Genomic DNA, 23226 nt, shown 5'->3' on the forward strand with positions numbered 1-23226 from the left:
GTTTTACTAAGTGAAGGAAGACTTCTCCATTTGCAGTAGCGTTCCCTAGCATTTTGTCACCCTGTTTTGACTTTGGTATTCAGGAATATATCATTTCTTCATGCCTTCAATGTGTCTGAGGTCACAGTTTTGATATGTGATACATTCTTTGCCAGATCAACCCCTTGACTTCCCACTGCAAGTTTACTATGAGTAATTAAATACCCTGCAATGCAAAGATTATGGTTGGGTCAGAGAAAGGCAGAGAAGGGCAGGACCTGGCTGCATTTCTTGTTTGTTTTTCAGTGTGGATACACCGCCAGCCACTTTCACCTTATATCATTTTTTTCCTTTGCCAATTATTGACCCTGGGAGTGTTAAACAGAAACTTCTCTCTCTTGCTATTCTTGAAGCAAACACACAATTAAAACACAGGTGTGTTTGTCTCACTGGAATCTTTGCCATGGAAATTCTAAGATATCACCCAGGGAGAACAAGGTAACCTCACTGTGTCGCTGAACAAGAGAGATGGGGTGCTCTAAAGAAACACACTGATCTCAGAGTGTGACCTTGACAATGCATTCTGCATGGCTTGCCAGGGGCACCTGCACAGCAAAGCTCATAAAACAGGTGCTCCAACCACAGGCATTGCCTAAGGGGGTGGACATGTCCAGTGGAGAGGACTGAGGTCATCAGACCAAGCCAAGGTAGCAGAGAACCCAGTTTGACTCTATTAAGACCCTGAGTCTGGGAAAGATTGAAGACAGGAGGAGAGGGGATGACAGAGGATGAGGTGGTTGGATGGCATCACCAATTCAATGGACATGAGTTTGAGCAGACTCCGGGAGGTAGTGAAGGAGAGGGAAGCCTGGCATGCTGCAGTATATTGGTTCGGTTGCAAAAAGTTGGATACTGAGCGACTGAACAACAGTAACAAAAGTAACTCGAGGATTTAGGCGGTAGTAACACCAGGTTGGTGAGACAGGGATAGTAGCAGGAGACCCTGTAGCCTGAAGGGGTTGTTCACCTTCCACAGTGAACTCTTCATTCAATCTCTTATTTATTCATAAAAACATGTTACTATTGAAGGCCAACTATGTTCCAAGTGCTGAAAAGCTCAGGAGCTTTCTCCTACCCTTAGCAAAAGTGTAGCCTAGCTCAGGAACCTGGCTTGACCAGAAATCAACTTTCAAGCAGCAGGCCCACCAGAGAAGTAGGAAGAGCGTGACCACGAAATGGACAAGGTGGACAGTGTGGGGTGGAAAGAAGGCAGAGCATGTCCAGCCTAGGACCTCTGTTTGCAGGAAGGTCTGCAAAGATGAGAAGACCACTGGCAAGGCTCAGAGTCTGTGAGGTCAAAGACAGTTAGGTGTAAAATAGCTTGTCTGCCACTTAACAGCAGAGACTGGTCTTAGAACGTCAGGCTGTGTACTATCAGCCCAGACTTGGTTCCTGCTGTGGGGCGGTCAAGGCTCCGTGCACCTTGAGCCCAGATTAAAGATGGACCCACACTTGCAAGTAAACTGCTTAGTACTGATCCACGTAAAACCCATCTCAGAAGCAAATAGAGGCCTTTGCTTAACCCTGGGTCCTTCTTGCATCTATGGTGCGGCTCTAAGGATGAGGCCAGGTGCCAGGTGTGACTTTGGGATCTGCAGAAAGCATGTGGCAATGGTAGTGAATTCTAGGACTGAAAATACATACCCAGGCAAATGGTATTAAACTGAGCACTTGAATCACCCAGATACAAGAGACGGTGCAGCAGGATCTTATATCCCATTATAGGTGCTTCTTGGATTTCCACTCTCACCTTAGCTGAACTGTATGGAAAACTATTTGATACCTGTGAGATGAAGGTCAGCTAGGTAAAGAGCTCAGGTGCAAATAAGAATCTCAGCCCAGGTGTTGAGCAAGGAGGCCAACATAGATGCATGAACCCAGGATTTGGGTTCTTATGTCAGAATTCTTTTTCTCCCAAGGTTTATCAATTACTCCTTCTTCCTGGCTCTACCCCCTGTGAAATGACAATCAGAAGTTATCTCACAGCTGTTCGGGTTAGCTATCCATCCACCTAAGTTGGATTGTTGTGCATGCTCCTTGTTTTTCCTCGTAAAGGGCAAACTCGCTGCCCTCTGTTGTGGGCTGTTTATTTCCTCCCATTGTGCTCATCAGAAATGCTTAGCTGCTTTCCTGCTCAGATGCAGAATTAATAAATTACAAATGCCTGTTATCAAAGATTTGGAGGTTTTGACAAGTGATTTAGTTGATCACAAATGCAAGGTTGTATTAGGGAGAACCTTTGTTTTCGGCCTATAGAAGGTAGATGAGCCTTGAATCTGAAAAATAAACAGGCAGGTTTGATGAACTGAAATTCATGGCAGGGCTTCTTAATATTTCCTGAGGTTCTAATCAAAGGAGCATCTTAACTGGCCCCAGAGGGAAATGGAAGATGAAAGGCACTGACATTGATGCCCACTGTACCTTGCCTCATCACAGCAATTTTTTTTCTCCTTCCTTTTGCCTGTTTCTAAAAATATCTGGGCAGGTAAGAATTAGCAGTAGGATGTTATTTAGTCAAAAACAAAAAACCCACTGCATAAGGCACCATATCTTTAAAATTTTTAACATCTATGAAATTAAAATCAAGGAAATTGACATAGATAGGATGAAAGAAGACACAGCACCTCTAGCTTATGCCAACTAAAAATAAGAATTATTAATGAAGCTCGGCTTTCTTCTGCTGTGCACATTAATTATTTATGATAATAATACTCCACACTGCCATATTAAAGAATTTTCTTCACCCAGCTTCCCAGAAAACTCTATCTTCTTGGGGAAAAAAAACAGAACCTCAACATGTTAAGCCCACAAAAGAATACATTCCTCTCGGTGTATTTATTATACAGGAAGATGAATATAGTCTTGGGTTATTAAACTGAAATGAAAAACACATCTTATTAGAACTTACATGGTGATTTTTATTCTCACTAGTTTCATATAAACTTAATGATGCAGACTGCATTTTTATGCTCATCTATTTTAAAATGGTGCCTGGAGCAAAAAAATCTTCCATTAATGCCAGTTTGGTATTTCAAATACAATTTGATGTAATTTACTTCAAATATATGTGAACAAAAAAGGATAATGCCAAGTGCATTTTCTAGATTCAGATGTGGGTTAGCTCATGGCAATGATTTGTAACCCTAAGTTTTCTTAAAAAAAAAAAAGAGTATTTCTTTGGGTTATAAAATACAAAAAAAGAAAGAAAAAGAATATATTTCTACTAGGGTTAGAGAAGGGGGAAGAAAAATGCTGGGTTTTATGATAAAAGACTAGCTTTAAGTTTATTCTAGTTTTCAATATTTATTAACTATAAATGAATTATAATGCATTTCCCTCTGGTGATAAGCTTCATGATCAAAACCCATTGTTTTCTTATATTCACACATTATAGCATTATATTCATGAGCTTGTCAACATCAAATCACACAATTTAGAGGGGTTTGGTATACTTTAAGCTTGGCAGATAGCTATTAAATGCTTAGATTTCCCAATATTTACATTTTTCTCTCAGTTATTTCTGGAATTATATTTTAAAAGGATATAAAAAAATAAGTTTAATTATTATTGCCCTGACAGTTAATTCTAGAAATAAGTCAAGACTGATCTTCTTGCTGCATCTCAAGAGTGGAGTTTGCATCACCTTCTCCTTCTCTTGTGGCCCACTTCCGTTCTCTGCCGCTCTGTGTTGACTCTGGGTCAGCCTCTACGTGTTGGTGTGTCTGTTGGAATTGCCAGGGCATCCTCACACACTGCGGCTGCCCAGGGCTCCTTCCCGACAGTGGCACTGTTTAGTAAGACGACAGTATGTGTGCTTAGTCTCTGTCGTGTCTGACTCTGTGAGACCCCTTAGACGGTAGCCCGCCAGGCTCCTGTCCGTGGGATTCTCCAGGCAAGAATACTGGAGTGGGTTGTCATGCCCTCCTCCAGGGGATTTCCCGACCCGGGGATCAAACGCAGGTTTCCCAAATTGCAGACAGATTCTTTACCACCTGGGCCACCAGGGAAGCCCAGCAAGATGACCGAGCCTCTGCTGTTTTGCAGGACCGACTCTTCTGCGGTGGCAGTTCAAAATCAGTGAGTCTTGCCACCCCATCTTTATTCTACTTCCTATTCGAAATTGGCCTTTAAAGGGCCAGCCAGTCACTACTTGTGAGCCCTAAAATAGCCTTTCTGCTGAAATACAGTACGCTGAAAGGAGTGGGTCCTGGTGTTAGAATCTCTTAATTTTCAGCCCAGTGGCACATCCCTGTGACACAGAAACGGCCTCTTTAAGCTTGGGCTGCATTTTCTCTTTCCTGTGGCTTGGGGCAGGGCTGGGGCACGGTGAGCAGGGCAGGGTAAGAGGCCTGCGTGGCAGGAGACGTGGACGGCTGCCCTCACTGTTCTGTTCTTCCGTTTTTCCCAGTGGCTGGGAACGCTAGGGGAAGAGTAGTATACTGTTTCTCGCCAGGGGGTTGCGGAAATGACAGGAGGAGAGGGGCCTGCTCGGGGTGAAACAACCAAGAAATTCTGGCAGCTTCTCTCTCAGAAACTTGGAAACACTGCCCCTGCAGGGGAGGGTATTTCTCAGGCCCACAGCCTGGAGAATAAAGTCCATCACCATCAATGACAAGGCTTCCTAGAGGGCAGTAGTGGTAAAGAACCCACCTGCCAGTGCAGGAGATGTAAGATATGCGGGTTCAATCCCTGGGTTGGAAAGAACCCCTGGAGGAGGGCATGGCAACCCACTCTAGTATTCTGGTTTTTTTTTTTTTTTTTTTTTTTTATTTGGAGGCTAATTACTTTACAATATTGTAGTGGGTTTTGTCATACATTGACATGAATCAGCCATGGAGTTACATGTGTTCCCCATCCCGATCCCCCCTCCCACCTCCCTCTCTACCCGATCCCTCTGGGTCTTCCCAGTGCACCAGGCCTGAGCACTTGTCTCATGCATCCAACTTGGGCTGGTGATCTGTTTCACCCTAGATAATATACATGTTTCGATGCTGTTCTCTCAAAACATCCCACCCTCGCCTTCTGCCACAGAGTCCAAAAGTCTGTTCTGTACATCTGTGTCTCTTTTTCTGTTTTGCATATAGGGTTATCGTTACCATCTTTCTATATTCCATATATATGTGTTAGTATGCTGTAATGTTCTTTATCTTTCTGGCTTACTTCACTCTGTATAATGGGCTCCAGTTTCATCCATCTCATTAGAACTGATTCAAATGAATTCTTTTTAACAGCTGAGTAATATTCCATGGTGTATATGTACCACAGCTTCCTTATCCATTCATCTGCTGATGGGCATCTAGGTTGCTTCCATGTCCTGGCTATTATAAACAGTGCTGCGATGAACATTGGGGTGCACGTATCTCTTTCAGATCTGGTTTCCTCGGTGTGTATGCCCAGAAGTGGGATTGCTGGGTCACATGGCAGTTGTATTTCCAGTTTTTTAAGAAATCTCCACACTGTTCTCCATAGTGGCTGTACTAATTTGCATTCCCACCAACAGTGTAAGAGGGTTCCCTTTTCTCCACACCCTCTCCAGCATTTATTGCTTGTAGACTTTTGGATAGCAGCCATCCTGACTGGTGTGTAATGGTACCTCATTGTGGTTTTGATGTGCATTTCTCTGATAATGCCACTCCAGTATTCTTGCCTGGAGAATCCCATGGATAGCGGAGCCTGGCGGGCTACAGTCCATAGGGTCGCAAAGAGTCGGATACAACTGAAGTCACAGCACGTGCACATCAGTGACGAGGCTCTGAGAGCAGGGCTGTATTTGAGCAAGAAACTGGGAGGGAGAAAGATACCAATCAGAAAAGTGTCTGTCCCTGGCTTCACCATGCCTGGATTTAACCCAGTAAGTGACCTAGAATCTCTGGCATCAGCTTCTCTGTCCCTAGGCTAGAGTTGGGGCTGGGAGTGGAGAGCAGATGAGAAGTTCCAATGGAGAAAAAGAAGGGAGACATGTCGGCCTCTACATTTCATCAATGTGTCAGTAACCAGTAACTAGACCTGTTTTGCTGCCACTAATAAGGACAGTTCTTAAACAAGCCTCTATTTAGGAAGATCTGCAAATTTTCAGGTGTCCTGCTTGTGTGTGTCTATGCCAGAGCTCAGCCCCCACCACCACCCCCAAATAACGCAATGGTCAGTGCTTTCTTAAAGTTCTGCAAGAACCTGAAAAGTTATTTAACGGCTTTTAAAGCTACATGGTTTTCACCTTCAAACTATAAGCTAGAAGTGATCAGCGATGACATATCTGTGTCCAAAATCAGGGTCTTAATGTGAGCCCAGTAAGAAACCAGTAAGAGGTAAAAAAAAAAAAAAACCCAGTAAGAAACTGACCTAGAAAGATTCAGAGAGATGCAAGAGTGTTCCCACAGTCCTGTTCAGCTTCTCTTCTCCTCATTAGCCAAAAGATGAGGAAGCTGAGGTTCAGGCGGTCAAAGAAGTGTCTTTAAAAGTCTAAGACACTTTTCATGTTGCAGCTCAGGACACATGCAACAGAAATAAGTGAACTGTAACACAATACTTACCCTTCCTATAGACAGGAATATGCTGGTATTTTCTACTTCATTCTATTCCAATTTGAAGAACTGAGATGAAGAAGTGAATGACTGCTCATCCCACTTCTGGGTTATATGGTGATGGTGGTGGTTTAGTCGCTAAGTCTTGTCTGACTCTTTGTGACCCTGTGTACTGTAGCCCACCCAGGCTCCTCTGTCTATGGAATTCTCCAGTCAAGAATACTGGAGTGGGCTTCCATTTCCTTCTCCAGGGGATCTTCCCAACCCAGGGACTGAACCTGATCTCCTGTATTGCATACTGATTTTTCACCAACTGAGCCACCACGGTAGCCCACTGGGTTATATGCCTGGTTTGAAAACCATGGGATCAGAAAGACCAGTTCCAAGCCCTGTAATGCTTTAGGATTTTCCAGAGTTCTGAAGTCCAAGGAAATGTTCAATTTCCTTGTAATTCGGAAGGAAAGTGGCTATGACTGACTGGCACTGATAACTCTGAGAGAGGAAATTGTCTTTTTTTCACTACTTTTTTACAGGGGAGGAAAAAGCTAACATTGAAAGAAAGAAATAAAAAGTCAGCTCACTGTTTTTGATGAGGGATGGTCAGGAATTGGGTTAGGAAAAATGGAAACAGGAGACTAGTAACTTGTCAGGAGACTAGAGCCTTAGGAGAAAGGCCTCTAAAGGACCTTTTAGAACAGGAATGTTCAGTGTGTTTTACACTGTTTCCCTTATTCCACTGTAACCCTTTCTATATTCTTGAATGGTAGTAAACTCTGATACATTCAAATAGCCATATGCTGGGTGAAAAATAAAGGACCCCATTTGCTAAAGAGAGCTCAGACTCTCCCACACTCACCCTCTGCTGACTCTAGGGTGCAGAAGCAGAAGCCTACTAAGGGGTCAGCATCAAGTCCTTCCAGCAATTGACCAATTTAAGGAGCTAGCGGTTCTCAGGAAGGGCAGAACAGGACAAGAGTGACACCTCGACTATGATGTGTTCTTGGTAAGAAGGCTGATTTTCATAAAGAGAACTCTGGTACATATCTATTTAAACAATTAAGGGTTTACGTGTTTTATTTCTTCTCGTGGTTACCTCAAATCATAAATCAAAAACTCTTGTCTTAAACCCAGCTGAAGCATCCATTATTTCAACAGGGGCCTCTTTTTGTTTTTGCATTTTGGTATCAAGTAAGTTATTTTTTATTTTATTTCTTTTATTCATTGAGATTCAATTGACCTATAACATTGTGTAGGTTTAAGGTATACAATGTGATGATTGGATACATGGATATATTTTGAAATGATTACACAATAGGCTAATTAACCCATCCATCACCTCACTTAGTTATCATTTTGTGTGTGCGTGTGGTGAGAATACTCAAGATCGCCTCTCTTAGCAAGGTTTGCATATACAATACAATATTGTTAATGATGTCACCACACTATACATGATATCTCCATAACTTACTTATCCATCTTATAGCTGGAAGTTGATAGCTTTTGACCACATTTACCCATTTCTGTCATTTCCAACCACCCACCTCCTGCCCCTGGCAACCACCAATCTATTCTCTGTTTTTCTGTTTTTATGAGTTCAGTTGTTTTAGATTTTGCATATAAGTGAGATCATACAGTATTTGTCATTGTCTGACTCATTTCACTTAGCATAATACACTCAAGTTTTACATGCTACTGCAAATGGCAAGGTTTCTTTCCTTTGTAATGGCTGGATAATACTTAATTGTGTATTATAATACTCCATTGTATACAGATACATCACATTTTCTTTATGGATTCATTTGTCAATGGACACTTAAGCTGTTTCCATGCCTTGGCTAGTGTAAATAATGCTTCAGTGAACACGATAGTGCAGATACCACTTCAAGATATTAATTTCATTTTCTTTCAGAAGTAAGATGGCTGGTAGTCCTATTTTTAATTTTTTCAGGAATCTTCCTACTGTTTTCCAAGTGGCTGAATCAATTTACATTCTCACTAGCACTGTGCAAGGGTTTCTTTTTCTCCACATCTTCTCTAGCACGTGTTATCATCTGTCTTTATAATAGCCATTCTACAAGGAATGAGATTTTGATTTGCATTTCCCTGATGATTAGTGATACTGAGCAACTTTTTCATGTGCCTCTTGCCCTTTTGTATGTCTTCTTTGAAAAAATATCTGTTCAGACCCTTTACCCATTTTTTAATTGGGTTGCTTATTATTTAGCTATTGAATTATATGACATCCTTATTTTGAATATTAACACCTTCTCAGATACAAGCTTTTTCTCCCATTCCATAGGTTGACTTTTCATTTTGTTGGTCATCTCTTGTGCTATCCAAAAGCTTTTCCCTTTGATGTAGTCCCACTTGCCTATTTTTCCTTTGTTGCCTTTGCTTTTTCAACAAATATGTACTGAGCTTGTCTTAGCTATTGGGCAGCAGAGATAAACAAGGTCTAGTCTCTACACTTAATGATGATTGTACTCAGCAAAAAAGATATGTTTAAATATCCAAACTACTAAAAAGTAATAATTGCCATAAATAATGCACTGTGAAGTTTCAAAAAGTAGGTCATTTCTCAACTTTGAGACTGGGAAAGAGTTCATTAGGGACTGGAGAGATTATGGTTGGAAGGTATTTGATAGTCAAAGAGTGAGTTAAGAGAGCAAAGGAATTAGAGCAAAAACATGGAATTAGTGTGATGAGATGTAAAATTGCTTTTTCAACTTTGTGACCCCAATACCTGACAAACAATAGGCACTCAATAAATTATTTTTAATGAAATAATGAATGCAAATTTGGAACCTGACCTGTGGGCATAATTCATAGCAGGCTTAGGTGCTCAGACATTATCCTGTACGTTTTTGGTACAGCAGCAGGATCAGAGTCATGCTTTAAGACAATGAATTATGTATCCTTGAGAAAGGAAGAGAAAGAATTAGGAAGTTGAAGGCTAGTGTAATAGTTCATTAGATTTTTATCAAAACAATAACAACATAAGGGTAAAAGATGGATTAAAAAGTATATTTTGGAGGTAGAATTATCAGACATTGTAAATATTTATATGTGAGCAGCAAGCAAAAATAAAGAAGTCTTAGACTTTGAGTTTAGGTGACTGTTTATGAAGGGGAAGTCCATTGGAGAAGTAACTTAATAAGTTTAGATATTATATATGGACTATGGTTGTGCATATACATAGCAACACAGAATGGCGAAGTCCTACAGCACTGTGATTCTGTATATATTCCTCTTTCTATATTAACTCTGATTAACTATCTATGGAAAAAACATCTTTGAATTGTTCTCCCAGGAGAAAGCGACAGGTTTATATTGATTTATCCAGTTCAGTTCACTCACTCAGTCTTGTCTGACTCTTTGCGACCCCATGGACTGCAGCACGCCGGGCCTCCCTGTCCATCACCAACTCCTGGAGTTTACTCAAACTCGTGTCCATTGAGTTGGTGATGCAATCCAACAATTTTATCCTCTGTCATCCTCTTCTCCTCCTGCCTTCAATCTTTCCCAGCATCAGGGTCTTTTCAAATGAGTCAGCTCTTCGCATCAGATGGCCAAAGTATTGGAGTTTCAGCTTCAGCATCAGTCCTTCCAGTGAACATTCAGGGCTGATTTCCTTTAGGATGGACTGGTTGGATCTCCTTGCAATCCAAGGGACTCTCAAGAGTCTTCTCCAACACCACAGTTCAAAAGCATCAGTTCTTCAGCACTCAGGTTTCTTTATAGTCCAACTCTCACATCCATACATGACTACTGGAAAAACCATAGCTTCGACTAGATGGACCTTTGTTGGCAAATTAATGTCTTTCTTTAATATGCTATCTAGGTGGGTCATAACTTTTCCCCAAGGAGCAAGCGTCTTTTAATTTCATGGCTGCAGTCACCATTTGCAGTGATTTTGGAGCCCCCCAAAATAAAGTCCCTCACTGTTTCCATTGTTTCCCCATCTATTTGCCATGAAGTGATAGGACTAGATGCCATTATCTTAGTTTTCTGAATGTTGAGCTTTAAGCCAACCTTTTCACTCTCCTCTTTCACTTTCATCAAGAGGCTCTTTAGTTCTTATTTGCTTTCTTCTATAAGGGTGGTGTCATCTACATATCTGAGGTTATTGGTATTTCTCCCGGCAATCTTGATTCCAGGTTGTTTTTCCAGTAATTCTTATATGCTTATCTATTCAAAATAGCTAGAATTAGGGGTGTAGTCTGAGCCTATCAACAAGCAGAGTTAATTAGCCACAAAGAGAAAGAATTCTAAACTTCTTGGTCCCCAAATAGACAAGCTATAGTCTAGTGTTAAGGTTTCAAAAACAAATGAAAGAAAAGTGGAAAAGTTACTGAAATGTATTGAGTCAAATCTAAGTTGTTAAGTAATTATTTCACTTAGTTTGATAGGTTTGTTTTTTTTTTTTCCTGATGATTTGGCTGCCCTAATCGGATTTCTCATCAGAATTATCTGGAAAGATTTTTAGAACTACAGATTCCCTGGCACCACTCTTGGGAATTCAAATTCAGTGGGCACATGGTAGAATCCAGGAATCTGATGTTGTTCAGTCACTCAGTTGTGTCTGACTCTTTGCAGCCCCACAGACTGCAGCATGCCAGGTTCCTTCACTATCTCCAAGAGCTTGCTCAAACTCATGTCCATTGAGTCAGTGATGCTATCCAACCATCTCATCCTCTGTCGCCTTCTTCTCCTCTTACCCTCAATTTTTACCAGCATCATGGTCTTTTCTAGTGAGTCAGCTCTTTGCATCAGGTGGGCAAAGTATTGGGAGCTTCAGCTTCAGCATCAGTCCTTCCTATTAATATTCAGGGTTGATTTCCTTTAAGATTGACTGGTTTGATCTCCTTGATGTCCAAGGGGAATCTAATAGAAGAGACAATTTCTTCAACAGTCCTTCATTCAACAGAGTATAACATGAGTTTTAACTTTTCATAAATACTCAACTTTGCAGTAATTCTTTATCAAATATACTTTTATTTACTTTTTTTTTGCACTCATGGTCTTAATATGCTCCGAATGGAATAGAGTAAAATTTAATACTATAAGCAAACTTATTTAGGTAACTGAATTTTGAATGTGGTCACAGATAATGTTAATTACCGTGAGCCCACTGAAACTACTGAAAACTGAAATCAAGTTTTCATTTTTGCTTTTCCTAAGGACTTTCCCACCCAGGACTTGCATAATTAGTTATATTTGTTGTTGTTACAATTGTTGTTATTCTAATTCAAATAACAAACTGTACATTTACTGCAGCTAAATTGTATTGTGTTGGTTTTAACTCACAGTAAATTGTAGAGTTAGTAAATTGTAGTGGCTTTGTTGATTCTCTCTACTATCCATTGAATTTGTGAGCTCCAGGCTTTTCATCATCTGCAGACTTGATAAGAATATCTTCTTTGTCCTCATGCAAGATTTTAATTTAAAAATGTGGATGAGAACAGGGTGAAAACAGCATCCAATGGGCATGTCTCTAGAAATCTTTAGCTAAGGCCGTATAAAGAGACACAAATGTATAGAACAGTATTTTGGACTCTGTGGGAGAAGGCGAGGGTGGGATGATTTGAGAGAATAGCATTGAAACATGTATATTATCATATGTGAAACAGATTGCCAGTCCAGGTTCGATGCATGAGACGGGGTGCTCAGGGCTGGTGCACTGGGATGACCCTGAGGGATGGGATGGGGAAGAAGGTGGGAGGGGGGGTCAGGATGGGGAGCACACGTACACCCATGGCTGATTCATGTCAATGTATGCCAAAAAACCACCACAATATTGTAAAGTAATTAGCCTCCAATTAAAATAAATTAATTAAAAAAATAAAATGTAAAGTAACTTACAAACAAACCAAAAAACCTTTAGCCAGCACTCTTTGAAATGTAACATTCTACTAGATAATCTACCTTCGATCTAGTAGATGACTCCCACTTGGAGAACTCTTGCTACATCTTGCTAGTAATTATGTTCACAAATAATTGTCTTAATAATCAAGTCTATAATCTGATTAAGATTTCAGTCAGAAAGAGCATGCTCTTTCCAGGGTTGGTGCTAATTGTTAGTTCAACCATGTTTTCATAGATAGTCCATCCAGGTTTTAGAGAGTTGACTTGAGTAAAGATGCATATTGTGGCCATACAACAGTGCTTCTCCTTTGTGTGAAACTGTCACACCTGTCCAGAGATCAGTCCCCAAACCTTGACCTGAGCAGTGCCACCCTCCATAGTTTGAACTGGAATTCATCCCTAGAAACAAAAGACTCAAGGAACCTGTGTGTCTTGATCCACTGCCAATCTCAGTCAATGAAACGGTGCTTAGAAAGTATTCCAGGTTTATTCAAGTTTACCTCTCAATGGACTCTAATCTTTCCACCTATTTTTGCTGACTATTGCTAAACATTTGTATCACACAAATACACAATATTTGCAAACTTTTCATTATCCTCAATAAAAAATAATGTATGACAGGAAATTAAGATATGCAGAAGCTATTGATTTGCTAGTGACAGAAACAGATATTTTTTAAAGCCTGTGATTTAAACCAAACATTTGGATTGCTGGCCATATTTGGCCTACAGTCATTTTTGTAAGTTTCATAAACTAAGAATAGCTTTCAGATAGTTGTTATATGGAGCTTTCCAGGTGGTGCAGTGATAAAGAACCCGCCTGCCATTGCAGGAGACCCAAGAGACCCAGGTTCTGTAACTGGGTTGGGAAGATCCCCTGGAATAGGAAATGGCAACCCTCCAGTATTCTTGCCTAGAAAATTCCATAGCCAGAGGAGCCTGGAGAGCTATAGTCCATGGGGTCACAAAGAGTCAGACATGACTGAGCGATTAACACACACACAGTTGTTCTATTTGAAAACTATAATAATTCAGATAATCCTGGTTTTTATTTGATTTGTTTTTCTTAGCCTACAAAGCCTAAGTAGATACCATTTAGTTAATAATTCTGAGGGTTTCTTTCTTACACAATAATTCTGATTTTTTTCCCTTAAACTGTGAAGTCTGAATATTTACTATTTGACCTTTTGCAGAAAAAAATTCCTGTTCCTGATTCAGAATAGCCAAACTTATCATGAAACCATCACAAATTTCTGAAGTTTATTGATAATTTATATTTTACCTTTAAAAAAAATTATTGAGTTAGCACTTCTCATCTCCTTGCCGCTCAGCAGTATGTTGAAAGCGACCCAATATATTCAGGGCTTGTTTAGGGGGTAGAAAAAGACTCCAAACCATAGGGCATCAGGAACCCGAGGTCTCTGCCTCCTGGTTCTGTGAACCCTCCTGGTGGGCATTCATTTGATGTGAATTAGTCAACATAGCAAAAGAGAGAGATTTCACCACAAAACAGCATCCTTTCTCCATGGTTACCAAGAGAAAGTCTCCAAAGGGGCTCATCAGCCATATTAAAATGAAGATGACACAAATCATTGATGTAAATAAGCAACATAAAAGAAGCAGGATTCCTTTTTTTAAAAAAAGCTTTCTCTTTCCCGATGATAATTCAAAGGACCCTCCCAAGCTTATTAACCCTAAAAAGTATAACATGAGGAAAAACACTGAAGCTATAAAATAGGAGGTTATATAAATAAAAGTAAAAGGTATTCTCCTAACCTCACATTTCCTACACGTTTGCCACCATTCAGTGATGTTTGAAGCCCAAGTTGCTGTTGGGTCCTTAAGTAAAGGTTAAGGGTGAAAAATGCACACATTACCTTCCACGATGCTGTTGTGGAGTTAGTGTTAAGACTAGTTGCTGTCAGACTCACTGATTTGGGACTCATCTTCTGATAAAGTATATATGCTGATGAAAAGCTGCTTTCATTGCAGAGAGACTGCTAATTGTTTGATTATACAGGTCTTCACATTAATGAAGCACTATTCCATGGGTTTGCAGCATGGCGTGCAACCAAATTACCACCCCAGCCCTCTCGCTGTGAAATCTGATTATTCATTAGCCAGTCAGTGAGTGGTACCAACATCTTTTCTTTTTTCAAACCATCAAATGAGAATGACTGCTGTTCACCACTGCCCCTCCCCCCAACTTTAAGAATATGAAGGTTTAAATTTGCTGCTTACTGGGAAGGGGCGCTGCAGAGAGAGATGGGGTTTCCATAAAAGTTGGTTCCACATGTTTAATGCAATGTATGTAATGACAAACAAGGAGCTATATGGATTGGCACTTCCTGCAAAAAATGGATCCTTGTTCCCATCATCCGACTTCACATACACTCAGTCCCGGGTCTCCTTGAAAGAAGGTTTCAACCGTCCAAATGTGGTTGCTTGAATGATCTGGAATTTTACCATTTCAGCACTGCCTGATGAAAATCACTGTAATGCAAGTGTTCAAAGTAAAAAAGGGGTAGGGGAGGTCTTTTGTGCAGATGCGTGTGTGTGTTCTATGCATGTATGTGTTCTATATGTTTTTTTGTTTGCTTATTATAAGTACTTTTATCCCCATAAAGAAAAGCAGAATAGTCCAAAGAAGACATAATTAATAGATTAATTTATTAAGAAAGTGAAAGTGTTAGTCACTCAGTTGTGTCCGTTTGTGACCCCATGGACTTTAGCCTGTCAGGCTCCTCTCTCCATGGAATTCTCCAGGCAAGAATACTGGAGTGGGTTGCCATTTCCTCCTCCAGAGGCTCTTCCCAGCCCAGGGATCGAACCCACATCTCTTACAAGAATCTCCTGCATTGGCAGGTGGTTTCTTTGCCACTAGCGCCACCTACTAGTGCCTTTACCACTAGCACCACTAGCCTAACCTATTATCCCTTAGATTTTTCATAAGTGAACAAAATGCTTTCCTCATGTGAACTGCCAACAAAGCCATTTTTTTTTTATTATGCCCTTTCTGTCTAAAGCCAAGACTGATAGAAATTTAATGTGACAGGTTTAAAGAATCCACCTAATGTATTTCAGTGCCAATATCAAAAGTCAGAGGAAGCCATGATCACTCTATTTTTAACTTGAGCTGGATTGGGTTTCCAAAACAAATGGTAGGAATCCCTTCTTCAGTACCAAGGAAAGACACTGACACTGGCAAATGGGATTATCTTTAATGAGATTACACTCAGAGTGATTAAGATGTGAATTGACACTCCCCGTGAGAGGCAATGAGGTTGCTAAAGAAGCAGAAACAGAAGTGAGTGAAGTGTAAGAGGAAGAGCCATTCCCTAGGAAAAAAATACTCTTTTCTCAAAGACCCAAAAAGAACTAGGAACCAACTTTGTTTTCTAAACCTGCCCACAAGAAAAGCTTGTGACCATCAACAAGCGGGTCTCAGAAGTGAATGAAAACTGACATATTATCTGTTCTAGACCATTTAAAAATTTTTAATTTACTTGTTTATTTTTGGTTGTGCTGGGTCTTCGTTGCTGCGCTCAGGCTTTCTCTAGTTGTGGTGAGTGGGCTTCTCATTGCATTGGCTTTCCTTGTTGTGGAGCACAGGCTGAAGGCATGAAGGCTTCAGTATTTGCTGCACACGGGCTCCATCGTTGCAGCTTGTAGGCTTAGTTGCCCCACGGCACGTGGGATCTTCCCAGACCAGGCATTGAACTGGTGTCGCCGGCATTGCGAGATGGATTCTTATCCACTGGACCACCAGGGGAGTCCTAGACCATTTTTTGTAATAGAACATTTTGAGTCTTCTCTTCCACGTTGGTGAAGCAGCTCTCCCGTAACTTTTGGCCTTGTCATTGCTCTAGTGGAACACCGCCCTGAAGAAATCCTCTCCAAGTGTTTCCCTAGATTAAACCAGTTCTTTGATTGTTAAAGGAAATGCAGAGATGCTGAAGCCAGTGTGCCCACTAACAGATGAAGAAACAGCCTCAGGGGGCTCAGGGACGTGCCTGGGGTCCCACAGTTCATCTGAGGCATCGAGAGCTGGGACTAGAGCACGGTGCTGGGTGAAAGGCTGGAGAGGTAATACACAGAACAGGGGCAAAATAGGGGAAAGCATGTCAAACCCAGAAAAGAAAACACAGAGATGGGGAGAGAATGGCACAGGGAATATTATCTGCTGCGAAAAGTTCTTTTAAAATAAAAACAAAGCAGTAGGTCCATCATTTAGCTCCAGCAACTCCTTTGAGACCACCGTAGAATACTGTTTCTCTGTGTAACCTTGAACATTCCACCTTCACGAGAAACCGTAGATCAGTCCTATAAGAAGAGACTCATACCCCTACAGGCATGAGATGAACTGGAGTTGCAGGGAGGGGCCTGGGTTCCAAATATTACTTTAGTTTCTATCCTTATCTTGCTATACTCCTTTTAGAAACTCTTTTATCTACAGGTATAATGAAGTGAAGTGAAGCGTTAGTCGCTCAGTCCTGTCTGACTCTTTGTGATCCCGTGGACTATAGCTCGTAGGCTCCTTTGTCCATGGGGTTTTACAGACAAGAATATTTGACTGGGTTTTTGTTGTTTTTTTGGTTAATTGCTAAGTCCTGTCTGACTCCTTGAGACCCTATGGACCGCACTGCACCAGGCTTACCTGTCTATCACTAACTCCTGGAGCTTACCCAAACTCATGTCCATTGAGTTGGTGATGCCATCCAACCATCTCATTCTCTGCTACCCCATCTCCCCTTGTCCTCAGTCTTTCCAAGCATCAGAGTCTTTTCCAATGAGTAGGCTCTCGCATCACATGGCCAAAGTATTGGAGTGGAGTGGGTAGCCATTCCTTCCTCCAGGGGATCTTCGCAACCCAGGGATTGAACCTGAGTCTCCTGCATTGCAGGCAGATTTTTTTTACCATCTGAGCTACCAGGGAAGCCCCCAAAGGTATAATATAGGTGTAATAATACTACCTATCTCACTAGGGTGCTGTGAAATGTCACTAACTAATGTTTATAAAGCACCAAGAGACTTTCTAATGAAAAATCCCACATACAATAATTATGAGTATTAGCATTATTATTAACTTGCAACATTCATTACCAGTTTCATTATCATTCAAGCCCTAGGTTTTTTGTTGTTGTTTTTTGTGTGTGCTAAGAAAGACACTGCTGACGTTTCTCGTATCTGCTCTTTTCTTCTTCTACAATTGGTCCTCACAAGGATTTTTAGACACACCAGTACGTGAGTCAAGAAACCATACAGTAAGACACTTGTTACAATTTCACATGGGTTTTTTTCTAATTAAATTATTTCAAAGAAATCCTCAAATCAACTACATTGTAGGTAAGCATAACACAGTGGTTTCAGAACTTTTTTTGATCACAATTCCCTCTGATTATCTAATAAAAGCTATGTTACACTGCTTCCTGGAAAATTTCTTACATATATCCTGCAATCAATTTCAAGGTGTTTAAGGACCTCTAAATGAAGGAACTATTTCTTTATCACCTACTACAGGCTAGACACTGCCCTAGGCACTTAGGAAGCATCAATGAATAAAATACACAAAAATTTCTACCCTACTTGATCTTACATGGGTGAGAGAAAACAGATAATAAAAATAAATGTAATCAATAATGAAAGTTTATTATGTTAGAAGGAGGTAGGTTTTATGCAATAAAGAAAAAATAGAGCAGGCTAAGAGGAACAGAGAGAACTTGGTAGGGATTCTCTATACAGCTTGAAATAGAGTAGTCCAGATAGATGTCATTGGAAAAAGTGAGTTTTGAACAAAGATTTGAAGGAAGTGAATGAAGTAGGCAAGTGTATGACTGCTGGAAAAATATTCTGTGAAGGGGAAAAAGCCCAGTGTGAAAGCTCTAAATCAGGTCAATGTGCTAGAGCAAGTAAGCTAGGGAGGGGAACAGCAGGAAATGATGCCGTTATTACAATGATGGTTTTAACCAGGATGGCAGCAATAGGGACAAAGTGGTCAAGTGGTCAGACTCTGGTTAGATTTGAAGAGTCAACAGGATTTTCTGACAGTTCGAAGGCAGAGCATGAGAGAAGGAGTGATGAACAGATCAAAGCTGATTCTGAAGGTTTTGGTTTGAACAACTGGAAAATGGAGCAAGTTTGGGGGTAATCCTGCTCAAGGACCACTGCACTTCCTTACCCTCCAACGTTAAGCACGCTGGACCAAGAGCATTTCCTTTCTCAGAGGCATTTCTCTCCCTCCTTTTGTTCTTAACTGAAGTACAGCTGAGTCTTCCCAGGTGATGCTAGTGTTAAAGAACACGCCTGCCAGTGCAAGGCGCAGAAGAGACACAGATCTCCCCTGGGTCGGGAGATCCCCTGGAGGAGGGCATGGCAGCCCACTCCAGTGTTCTTGCCTGGAGAGTCCCATGACAGAGGAGCCTGGCAGGCTACAGTCCTTTAACATGACTGAAGTGACTTAGCACTCACACATGAAGTATAGTTGGTTTATAATATTTTATTAGTTTCAGGTATACAACATAATGATTCAATTTTATAGATTATAATACTCCATTTAAAGTTATTACAAAATAATGAGTATATTTCCCTGTGCTGTACAGTATATCATTGTCACTTATCTATTTTATACTTAGTAGTTTGTATGTCTTAATCACCTACCCCTATTTTCCCCTTCCCCCTTTCCTCTCTCCACTGGTAACCACTAGTTTATTTTCTATATCTGTAAGTCTGTTTCTGTTTGGTTATATACACTTGCTTATTTTTTAGATTCCACATATGAGTATTAGAGTATTTGTCTTTCTCTGTCTTATTTCACTAAACATAATACTCTCTCGTTCCATCCATGTTGCTGCAAATGACTAAGTTTCATTCTTTTTTTAATGGATAAATAGTATTCCATTGTATATGTTTGTACACATCTTCTTTATCCATTCGTCTCTTCAGTTCAGTTCAGTTGCTCAGTCGTGTCTGACTCTTTTCGACCCCATGGACTGCAGCACACCAGGCTTCCCTATCTATGACCAACTCCCAGAGCTTGCTCAAACTCATGACTGTTGAGTTGGTGATGCCATCCAACCATCTCATCCTCTGTCGTCCCCTTCTACTCCTGTCTTCGATCTTTCCCAGCATTAGGATCTTTTCCAGTGAATCAGGTGGCCAAAGTATTGTAGCTTCAGCATCAGTCCTTCCAATGAATATTCAGGGTTGATTTCCTTTAGGATTGACTGGTTTGATCTCCTTGCAGTCCAAGGGACTCTCAAGAGTCTTCTCCAACACCACAGTTCAAAAGCACCAATTCATCAATTCATCTCTTGACGGACATTAAAATTGCTTCCATATCTTGGCTATTGTAAATAATGCTTCTGTGGTCATTGGGGTCCATGTATCTTTTGAATTAGTTTTTGTTTCCTTTGGATATATATCCAGGAGTAAATTTCTAGATTATATGGTAGATCTATGTTTAGTTTAATCAGGAACCTCCATTCTGCTTTCCACAGTGGCTGTACCAATTTACACTCCCTTGGCAGCCCACTCCAGTGTTCTTGCCTGGAGAATCCCAGGGACGGGGGAGCCTGGTGGGCTGCCGTCAATGGGGCCACACAGAGTCAGACACGACTGAAGTGACTTAGCAGCAGCTGAGCAGTTGGGTAAGATTCTCATCCCATTAGCAGATTCTGTTGCAACTTCTTGCTAGTCCCACCCACAAGACCCAAAATGTCCATTGAGTTTGAAATTGACACAAAAGGTCAGGCTAAGGAGCTGAAATGTCAGACCATGAAAATATCAACTAGTATAATTGAATCATTGAAAAGTGAGAAAGCCGAGGTCAGGGAGATGAACTTACTTATGCTGAACTTGCTCAAACCATATGGTCAGATGAAAGTACAGCTGGATCCCATGTTTCCAGAGAGGTCTCTTCCCACCACACATGTGGACTCAAGCCCTTCTTACTTATAATCCACACTTGTGTGAACAGGCAGGCCACTTTCTTTGCTTTCTGATTAAGCCACACTGCTGGTAACAATTACTTCAAAGGTTTAGGCAGTGAAATGAGTATCTGCTAAGGAAAAGTGCTTTCTCCTTTTGATATTTGTAGAATTGCTAGGAGCACGGCATTATAAACCTGGTATTGCTGTTGGCTGGTTGGGAAATTCTAGAGAGCCTGGGTAATCCTAGAGAGACTTGGTGCCTCAAGTTCCTCTTATACAAAAGAAAAGCATCGTAATCCACTGACTCAAAGACAGGTTTGTAGCTTTAAGACTCCATGAGTCAACCAACAATCTCACTTTGAAAGAGTAATGTCTTTGCTTACTTGAAGACTTACAGCAATTTAGTGCTTTTCTTCCCTCCATAAAAATAACATTAGGAATACAGATCTGTTCATTTTGATAATGGAATATAAAATAGACAATAATTTTAAAATGATCCTTGTGAAGAGTTCTTAGTAATGCTGCGAATATTTTTGTTATGGTGCTAACTGAAGAAATCAGAACGAGATTTTGTTTATGATGTTATCCCAATTTTAGGTGTTTTCTAACTTGCACAACAGTGAAATGTTGCTTGGCTCTGACAAGTGGAAGCATGGTGGATAGTTGGTTTTTGTTTTCTTCTTTGAGAGTTTCTCTATTTTTCATGAAACATAAAGCACTTTATTTTCAAGGAAAATAAATAAGCTTTGTTTTTTAAAAAGATTTATGACCCTGGCATTTTGCAAGCACCTGAAAATTTATGCAGTTAGCAAACCTAGGCCACTAGACTCTGCTAAGAATATAAATGAGCCCTGATAGGATAGAATGTATCTCATGCTTCTTTCAAATTCCAGCAGCTACTTAACAACTATTTTTGCCCTTGACTCTGGTGCTAGAAAAATCTAATCATAAGAATATGAGGTTAGAGCTAAGAAGTGGGATCTTTTGCAAGAGTCGAGAACCATATGATTCTCAGAAACCAGTTTGAATCCCTACATAGTATAAGACACATGTTAGACAATAAATAAAACCAGATTAACTGACTGACTTAAGGCCCAAAATGATTTGGCTTCAGCTTCCCCCTTATGCCATTTGTCAAGCCTGCCTCAGCTCTGGGCCCTTGTCCCGGCCAAGTGGTACTTAACCAGTCTATGGGCTCCTAACTGGGGATGTAAGCTTGAAAAACACAAATCAGAATACCTAGACCATAAACGGCAAATACATTTGTAGTTCATGAACCACCTAATACTACTTCCATTTCCCTAGCAAGTATGGCTGATGAATAAAGGTTTGCACCTTTTATTCTTGGAACAAATGTAGAGACTTAGAAACAACACTAGCAGTCACTTGAGCTTCTCTGGTGGTTCAGACAGTAAAGAATCTGCCTGCAATGTAGGAGACCTGGGTTAAATCCCTGGGTGGGGAAGATCCTCTGGAAAAAGAAATGGCAACCCACGCCAGTATTCTTGCCTAGGAAGTCCCAGGGACAGAGGAGCCTGGCGGGCTGCAGACCAGGGGGTTACAAAGTCCTGGGCGCAACTTAGCAATGGACTTACTCTCCAACCAATGGGAGCTGGAGTGTGAGAAGAATCCAAAACACCTTCTCTTCTTGGGTGAGGTCTTAAGAAATCACTGAAGAGTATTGGATGGATGGATGTGGATCTTGTAGTAAAAATGTTTTGACAGCTCTAACTTGTAGGCTTCACAGTCTTGACTGAGGATGGAGGGAGATCCATTTCAAGATGGCTTATTCACATACTTGCCAACTTCTCGCTGGCTGGTTGAGGATAGATCCGCTTATGCATCCTTACAACATGGCTGTTGACTTTCCCCTGAGCCTGTGATCCAGGTGAGAACAAGGCAGAAGCCATAAGGATTTTTATGGCCTCGCCTCAGAAACTCCACCCTATCCTTTCCTCAGTATCCTATTGGTTGTATAGATCAAGCCTATTCATGATGGGAGAGTGTTACTCAGAAGTATGAGTACAGGATGCAGAGAACATTGGGAGCCATCTTGGAGCTACCATACATATGTGAAAAAGCCAATCCTTGCTCTCACAGAGCCTGTAGTGTAGTTAAAGGGACTTCATATATGCAAAAAAAAAAAAAGTTAATTGATTTAAGAATAAAAAAAAAAACTATAACAGGCTAATAGGACTTACCAAAATGTATATTCTCTGCTTCTTGTTGGATATATTACTACAATCCATTTCCTATCCTTCTCAGATTTTGGTATAACTGTGTAACTAATTCTTAGCAATAAAATGTAAGAGGAGGTAATATATGTCACCTCTAGGCTTAGGCGGTAAAGAGCAGCTTTGTTACCTCCATGTTTTTCTCCTTTATTTGGTGGTACTAGGACATAGAGCAGGGATTCTCAAGTGGTGCTAATGCCAATGCAGGAAGCATAAGAGATGTGGATTCAGTTCCTGGATCCAGAAGATCCCCTGGAGGAGGGCATGGCAACCCACTCCAGTATTCTTGCCTGGAGAATCCCATGGACAGAGGAGCCTGGAGGGTTACAGTCCAAGGGTTGCAAAGAGCTGGACATAACTGAAAAGATTTGGCATGCAAGCATGCATAGGACATAGAACAGTGGCTTAAGATAGGAGTCCAAATTCATTCTTTTGTATGTGAATATCCAATTTTCCCAACACAATCCATTGAAGAAACTATTCTTCCCCCATTGAATAGTCTCAGCTCCTTTGTCAAATACTAATTGACCATATATGAGTGAGTTTATTTCTGGATTCTCAGTTCTGCTGCATTGGCCTATGTGTCTGTTTTTATGCAAGTACCATACTGCTTTGAGTATTATTAGTTTGAAATCAAGAA

The 23226-nt window shown here is 40.8% G+C and overlaps 1 long non-coding RNA gene across 7 annotated transcripts in view; it reads left to right on the forward strand.

Moving 5' to 3' along the window:
- LOC110126271 (uncharacterized) overlaps window positions 1-23226 on the forward strand; it is a 147485-nt gene that overhangs the window by 51971 nt on the left and 72288 nt on the right. The window contains exon 3 of one of the 7 annotated variants that reach the window (XR_002310370.2): window positions 7433-7596. The exons of the other annotated variants lie outside the window; for them this stretch is intronic. This is a non-coding gene — a long non-coding RNA (uncharacterized lncRNA). The remainder of the gene's footprint in view (window positions 1-7432; window positions 7597-23226) is intronic. 7 annotated transcript variants of the gene reach the window in all.

Source organism: Odocoileus virginianus, chromosome 27 (genome assembly GCF_023699985.2).
Source record: "Odocoileus virginianus isolate 20LAN1187 ecotype Illinois chromosome 27, Ovbor_1.2, whole genome shotgun sequence".
Classification (NCBI taxonomy): Eukaryota; Metazoa; Chordata; class Mammalia; order Artiodactyla; family Cervidae; genus Odocoileus; species Odocoileus virginianus.